The 7773-nt window shown below is 43.0% G+C and overlaps 1 non-coding gene across 1 annotated transcript; it reads right to left on the reverse strand.

Moving 5' to 3' along the window:
• Window positions 1-6493: 6493 nt before the first annotated feature.
• Window positions 6494-6595, reverse strand: LOC131822364 (U6 spliceosomal RNA). The gene has a single exon (XR_009350235.1). It is a non-coding gene; the product is annotated as a U6 spliceosomal RNA (small nuclear RNA).
• Window positions 6596-7773: the final 1178 nt, after the last annotated feature.

Raw genomic sequence — 7773 nt, forward strand, 5'->3', positions numbered from 1 at the left:
TAACTCAAAGTATTTTTTGCATGGTTTTAATATCCTGGAATTTTCCAGGAACAGAACTACTGTTAAATTGAAAGGAGCGTGCTGTTTCATTTGGAACTTTCCCAAGAATGGCTTAATGTTTTAGAAAATCGTGCCACTGACATCAATGCCATTTATGGGCTGGGCTAGATATCTTCCATTTGCCCTTCCAGATTCACTCCACCCTCTCTACCTGCTCTGTGCCATGGGAAGGGGCCGTATCAATTGTTTTCTTTGCACTCCAGCTTCTGGATAGTTTCAATCCATGGAAATCTGGAAGGTTAAAGAGTAAGATGTGCTGCTTGAAATGACCATCAGGAAGTGAGTGTCATCTGATCCATGGAAACACTAAAACTGGATGTGACAACAGTATTCCAGTAGAAAATGGTAACACTGTACATACATGACTGAGTCCAAACGGGTCAGAAGGCACAAGTAAAGTGCATGAAGCGATGTTTTAAACTCCCATGGTACTGGCTTCTGCTGATTTACATCTCCCTTAACCCACATTTATGACTTCCCAGAGAGTTCTCTATGATTGGTTAACAGAGAAAAAGCACAGGCCTGGTTACCTAAGCACGGTTTGTTGGCACCAGCTTTAAAAATGGTTACATTCTAGTCCCTGAAATATGGTGGTGAAGGAAAATATTCCGGGAGCAAAACTTTGGGCAGGACCTCTTATTTTCCGCTTCATGTGGAAGGATAGATAGCCTGCTTTCTCTATGGGCATGCTGTTGTTGGAAGATGCTGTCCGTCGCAGCCCAGAGCCACACTGCCTGTTCTTCCATGTGCCTGGAACACGAGACCCAGACTGCTCTTTACCTGAGCCCTTTGCCAGGGCTTTGTTTGTAGGGAGCTGCCTTGAAGGATGAAGTGATTATCTCCTTCTGAACAAATAGGAGGCTTGCTCTAAAAGATGTGAATTCCCACAAGGCCAGCGTTCCTTGGCTGTAATGCAAAAGTGCATGTACATGTACAAAAGTTTGTCCCCTGGGTCCCTCTGCATGGCCCCTGTGGGACTTGGGTAGGGGGGAACCCACACAAATATACTGCTTACCATGCTGCTGGCATCCAGGAAATGGTCACAGGCTAATTTGTTAGCATGTAAGCAGGAGAAAAAAAAAATTCTCAAACCCCAGCAAATACTTATTAAACACTTTGCAACTCCGAATTATTCCTGTGTAGTTTGGGTCCCTTAGAGAAAAATTTTGTGACTTTTATGTTTGAATGATTTATTTTTTGTTTCATTCAGGCAAAACTCCCCTGACAGAGGTGTCACAGCATATCTGTTGGAAAAAACAGGTACGTTTTTTTTTTTTTTTAAGATTTTATCTATTTATTTGACAGATCATAAGTAGGCAGAGAGGCAGGCAGAGAGAGGAAGGGAAGCAGGCTCCCTGCTGAGCAGAGAGCCCGATGCGGGGCTCGATCCCAGGACCCTGGGACCATGACCTGAGCCGAAAGCAGAGGCTTTAACCCACTGAGCCACCCAGGCGCCCCAAAACAGGTACGTTTTAATGACTTCATGAAATTATTTGAAAAAGTTTCATGGCAACAGTACTAAGGACTAGAGGCAAATGGATTGTCAATATAATAAATCAGAAATTCAGATATTGTCAGTTTTTGCTGTTCACACTGGAGGATGGATAACATTCCATGCAAATATTCCAATTGTTTATAATTCTATTTTGCCCTTTTCCTTTCCATTGTTAAGTGTTAATCTTCCTAGATCTGTCTTTAATTCTTTTCATTTCTAAATAATGGAATTTCAGCATTTGGTCTGGAAAACTGCAGGCTGTCCTAATTGCCAGTATAAGAAATCTCCGCAACAGAATAAGACAATTTTCTGGTTTCTTAATATGTCCTTGAAAATGTTATTACTAACAAAGAGGTCTTGTAAGATATCTGGAACTCAAAACTTCTGGCTTGTTTTGTGAACGTAACTTTGGCCCTAAAAATTCCGTAATTCTTTTTTTTTTTTTTTTTAAGATTTTATTTATTTATTTGAGAGAAAGAGAGTGAGAGAGAGCATGAGAGGGGAGAGGGTTAGAGGGAGAAGCAGACTCCCCGCCAAGCAGGGAGCCTGATGTGGGGCTCTATCTGAGGACTCCAGGATCACGACCTGAGCTGAAGGGAGTTGCTTAACCACCTGAGCCACCCAGGCACCCGTCTTTTTTTTTTTTTTTTGTATTACTTAATAATGTGTTTTCCTGGTAATGATATCTAAATTGCCATCCTCATGTCCTAAAAGCTCTGAATACCTATGAGTTTTCTTTAATAGCTAAATTAATGGAAAATTTGTGTGCACACACGAACTTGTATGCAAATGTTCATAGCGGCTCTATTCAGAAACTAACAGATGTCCTTCAACAGGTAAATGGATAACAAACTGGCACATGGGTACAGTGGAGTATTAGTCAGTGATAAGAAGGAAAAAATCTATTGATTCACTCTACATGAATGAATCTCTTTTCTTAGTGGTGAAATATATATAACATCAACATGGATGGATTGTAAATGCATTTTGCCAAGTGAAGGAAGCCAGGTTCTAAGACCCAAAAGTATTGTATAGTGCCATTCATAGGACATTCTGGAAAAGGCGAAACTATAGGGGGATGTATTCGTTTCCTACTGTTGCTGTAAAACAATAATACAAACTTGGTGGCTGACAACAACACAGATTTATTCTCTTACAGTTCTGGCGGCCAGAAGTAAAAAATTTGTTTCACTATGCTAAAGTCAAGGTGCTACAGGACTGGTTCCTTCAGGAGGTTCTAAGGGAGAATGCATTTCCTTGACTTTCCTGGCTTCTGGAAGGACTACTTAGCTTGTAATCCCTTCCTCACATCACTCCAACCTCTTGCTTCCATCCTTATGGCTCCTACTACCTCCTTTGACTGTCCTGCTGCTCTCCTTTAAGGACCTTTGTGATTCCATTTAGGGCTCACCTGGATAATCCAGGATCATCTCCCCATCACGAAATTTTTAATCCCATCTGCAAAGTCCCTTTTGCCATGTAATGTAACATTCACAGGTTGGAGGGATTAGGACTTGCATATTTTTTCAGGTCGTTATTCAGTCTACCACAGGATGGAAAGCAGAGCAGTGGTTACCAGGGATTGTGAGAGAGGGAAGGGTTGAGTACATCATGGGTTGTACCAGGGCAGGGTGGCTATATATGACTCTACAGTTGTCAAAAACCCATAGACTGTTACACCACCAAGAATGAACTTTACTGTTAGCAAATTTTTAAAAATCCTTCTGATTGTCAGTGAGCCTAGGATGGAATGCAGCCTGTGACAAAAGAATCTAATTGTATTAAAATTGTAGGGCATAACCTTGCTAAAGAGGGCAAGGGGAAATGTTAAATAACTTTGAAACACTGTTTTTAAGTTTATGGACACAGAGAATAGATTGGTGGTAGCCAAAGGATAGGGGTGAAATGTGGGTAAAAGGGAGTCAAAAAGTGCAAACTTCCAGTTATAAAATAAATAAGTCTTAGGGATATCATGTGCAGCATGGTGACTATAGTTAATAAATACTATATTGCATATTTGAATGTTGCCGAGACAGGAAGTCTTTTAAGTTCTCATTACAAGAAATGGGTATATGGGGCACCTGGGTGGCTCAGTGGGTTAAGCCTCTACCTTCAGCTCAGGTCATGATCTCAGGGTCCTGGGATCAAGCCCCACATCGGGCTCTCTCCTCGGCGGGGAGCCTGCTTCCCCCTCCCCCTCTCCTTCCCCTCTGCCTGCCTCTCGGCCTACTTGTGATCTCTCTCTGTTAAATAAATAAATAAAATCTTTAAAAAAATAAATGGGTATATGGTAATAGATGTTAACTGGACTTATTGGGGTAATCATTTTGCATTATGTACAAATATTGAATTTTATGTTGTACACCGTAACTAAAAAATGTTGTATGTCAACTATACTTCAATTTAAAAAAAGAAATGGTGTTTTGACTAGATATTGTAAGGCTAACAATAAAAAGAACTGTACATAAGTGTACGTACCAAGTCTAGTTGGTAGATATATACAGAAATATAGACATATACATATATACCTAGGGTAGTATACTTAGATATATTTTCTTTTTTTTTTTTTTAAAGATTTTATTTATTTATTTGACAGAGAGAGATCACAAGTAGGCAGAGAGGCAGGCAGAGAGAGAGAGGGGAGGAAGCAGGCTCCCTGCTGAGCAGAGAGCCCGATGCGGGACTCGATCCCAGGACCCTGAGATCATGACCTGAGCCGAAGGCAGCGGCCCAACCCACTGAGCCACCCAGGCACCCCCTACTTAGATATATTTTCTGGCTCTGGCTTCTGAATTGGTCTAGAAGCCATGTTACCCCAGCAGCAATGAGCACACATAGCACCCAGATCTGTGTTCCTAAATATCATTCTTCAATAAACGGAACCAAGGCTCCTTAAAGAAATGGCTGATTCTAGGGTTGAGGCAGGGAAGATATAAGATGAGCGCAGAACATCTCTTAGGACCTGAAGAAGAGGACAATAGGAGCCTGCACCTGGCCTCTCCAGACCTCTGCTATGATTCATATGCTGTGATGTATATTCTGACTTTTGTGCTGTTTCTATAGCATTTCCTTTTCCTATAATAGACTACATTTGTAAGCCATGTCCTCTTGGGTCCTGTGTGTCTTCTTTAACATTTGAACCCTACTTACATGCCACTGTTAGTAGAGCTATATATTCAGTTTTTGTAAAGGCTACATGACACTAGGGGGAAAAAAGTATATTATTGGGGCACCTAGGTGGCTCAGTCGGTTAAGCAGCTGCCTTCAGCTCAGGTCATGATCCCAGGGTTCTGGGATGGAGCCCTGCCTTGGGCTCCCTGCTGGGAGAAAAGCCTGCTTCTCCCTCTCCCTGCCACTTGCCTACTTGTGCTCTCTCTCTCTCTCCATCTCTCTGTCAAGTAAATAAATACAATTTTTAAAAAAGAAACCCAGCATATTATCTAGTATTCAATACCTGCTTCTTTCCAGGAAGCTGTTAAGGAAGACTTATTAATTGTATTAAGTGATATTATATCCTTCTTCATATTTTGGCTTTGTAAATTCCAATGTCATTTTTTAAATGTCAAATTGTGCTAATGTTTTTCATTTTTGATTTTTCATTTGCATTTCTTTTATGTATTTCCTCTTCTTTTACATTAATCTTTTTGATTCATTTTGTGTTTCATTTAAATAACAAAAAATAGAATTCTTTTTTTTTTTAAATTTATTTATTTGACAGATAGAGATCACAAGCAGGCAGGGAGGCAAGCAGAGAGAGAGAGGGGTGGGGAAGCAGGCTCTCCGCTGAGCAGAGAGCCCAATGTGGGGCTCGATCCCAAGACCCTGGGATCATGACCTGAGCCAAAGGCAGAGGCTTTAACCCACTGAGCCACCCGAGTGCCCCCATAAAACAGAATTCTTAATCCAATTTCTGAATCCTAATTTTTATATTTTTTAAGATTTTATTTTTTAAAAAGATTTTATTTATTTATTTGACAGAGAGAGATCACAAGTAGGCAGAGAGTCAGGCAGAGAGAGGGAGGGCGAAGGGCCCTTAGATCATGACTGCTTAACCCACTGAGCCACACAGGCACCCCAAGATTTTATTTTTAAGTAATTTCTACACCCCATGCAGGGGTTCAACTTATAACCCCAAGACCAAGAGTCACATGCTCTACCAACTTTGTCAGCCAGGCACCCCTGTGAATCTTAATTGTTTTCCTTTTGAATCTTAATTTTTTTTTTAAGATTTTATTTATTTATTTGACAGAGAGAGATCACAGTAGGTAGAGAGGCAGGCAGAGAAAGAGAGAGAGAGGGAAGCAGGCTCCCTGCCGAGCAGAGAGCCAGATGCGGGACTACATCCCAGGTCCCTGAGATCATGACCTGAGCTGAAAGCAGCGGCCCAACCCACTGAGCCACCCAGGCGCCCCTTGAATCTTAATTTTTAATAGGGGTGTGGATTCCAATATATTTATCATGATGACTAATACGTTTTTTATTATTCATGTCCTATTTTTTATGCTTTCTTTAAAAAAAAAAAAGATTTATTTGAGAGAAAGAGAGAGCATGAGCAGGAGGAACAGAGAGAATCTCAAGCAGACTCCATGCTGAACGTGAAGCCCAACCTGGGGCTTGATCTCAGGGCTCTGAGATCACCACCTGAGCCAAAACCCAGTCAGACACTTAACCGACTGGGCCACCCAGGCATCCCTTTTTATTCTATCTTTAATGTTTCCTTATTTTTTAAATTTCTGTACATTACTGAGTACTTATTAAGATAAGTGTACTCTTAACCCCCTTCACCTATTTAACCCATGTCCCTCTCACCTCCCCTCTAGTAGCCATCAGTATGTTCTCTATTGTTAAAAGGCTGGTTTTTGGCTTGTCTCTTTTTTTTTTCTTGTTCATTTCTTTCATTTCTTAAGTCTTACACATGAGTGAAATCATACGGCATCTAAAAATATGGAACGCTGCATGAATCTGTGTCATCCTTGCACAGGGACCGTGCTAATGTCTGTATCATTCCAATTTTAGTATTTGTACTGCTGAAGCAAGTAGAATGTACACAGTATTTTAACAGCAAGAAAGCTTTCAACAACTGCTAAGAACATGCCAAAACGACTTAGGAACCAACCTAGAGAAGTTTCCCCTAGTCCCAGTTGGGATAATTTGAACATCAGTAAGAATAACTGCAGTGGACTGAAACACGTGGAGTATGTTTTTGAATCATGAGTTTATAATACTATAAAACAAACTTATTTTTCACCTTTAAAAAAAAAAAAAAAAACCTGATTGAAATATGGACTTCCAAAATGGTGGAGTAAGGTCAGTAGACATCCTGTGACATTTGAGCCATGAACTGCTTCCCACTGCGCAGCTGAGTCTGATGGATTCCATTTCCTCCCGGCACCCAGTCGAGGGCTGTGGTTTCACTCCAGGAAGGGCAGGCCATCAGCATCTCTCAGTCCCCCAACTCTGGGTTGCAGAAGCTATACCCAGGTAGGTTCAAGGCAGAGGACTGGAGGTCCCATTCCAGTCCAGCCTCTACTGTGGGACAGAAGTTCTACTGCATGAGCAGTAGGCTGCAGAACAGGGACCTGATCTCTCCTGCTCCAGCTTGCTCACAGGCAGAGGTTCCACGGCTGGAGGAGCAGGACAAGAAGGCTAGGGGCCACTGTCCCCAGAAGAGAGACTCTCTCTTTCTTCCGGAGGGGACTGGGCTGCGATGCCGTGAGTGCGGAGCTTCGTGTGCCCATGTGGAAGGAGGCGGTCTGCTACAGCGTGGGATGGAAGAGAGCTGAGGCCGCTGGAGGGTAAAGGCGGCCTGGCCACATCGATGGAGTTCCTGAACGCAGTCAAGCCCAAGGCCCGCACCATGGCTTTCCCTGGAGCGCCGTGAACTTCAGATGAGGGCGCTCACGGGAAGCACCAAGCAGCGTGCAGAGCACAAGGGGAGCCCTCAAGAATGGACGGGTTTGCTCCTGTCGTCACGACTGCAGGGCTTTCTGCCGTGGAGAGTGGTCGTTGGAAACTGTCGCCCAGCTGTGTCGGTGCCTTGGGAGGTAATTCTCCCCGAGGTGTGGGGAGCTCTTCCAGTTTGCAGGTAGAGATGTGCCTCAGGCTTCAAAACCTTTTCTGCAGAAGCTCCTTCCTGAGCGCCTCTCTGGGCTGGGAGCAGCGGGTACCTGTCCGCCTCGGCCCCGATCTCTCCGTTGGGTCCCCGGGGGGCGCGGGCG

Source organism: Mustela lutreola, chromosome X, assembly GCF_030435805.1.
Source record: "Mustela lutreola isolate mMusLut2 chromosome X, mMusLut2.pri, whole genome shotgun sequence".
NCBI lineage: Eukaryota > Metazoa > Chordata > Mammalia > Carnivora > Mustelidae > Mustela > Mustela lutreola.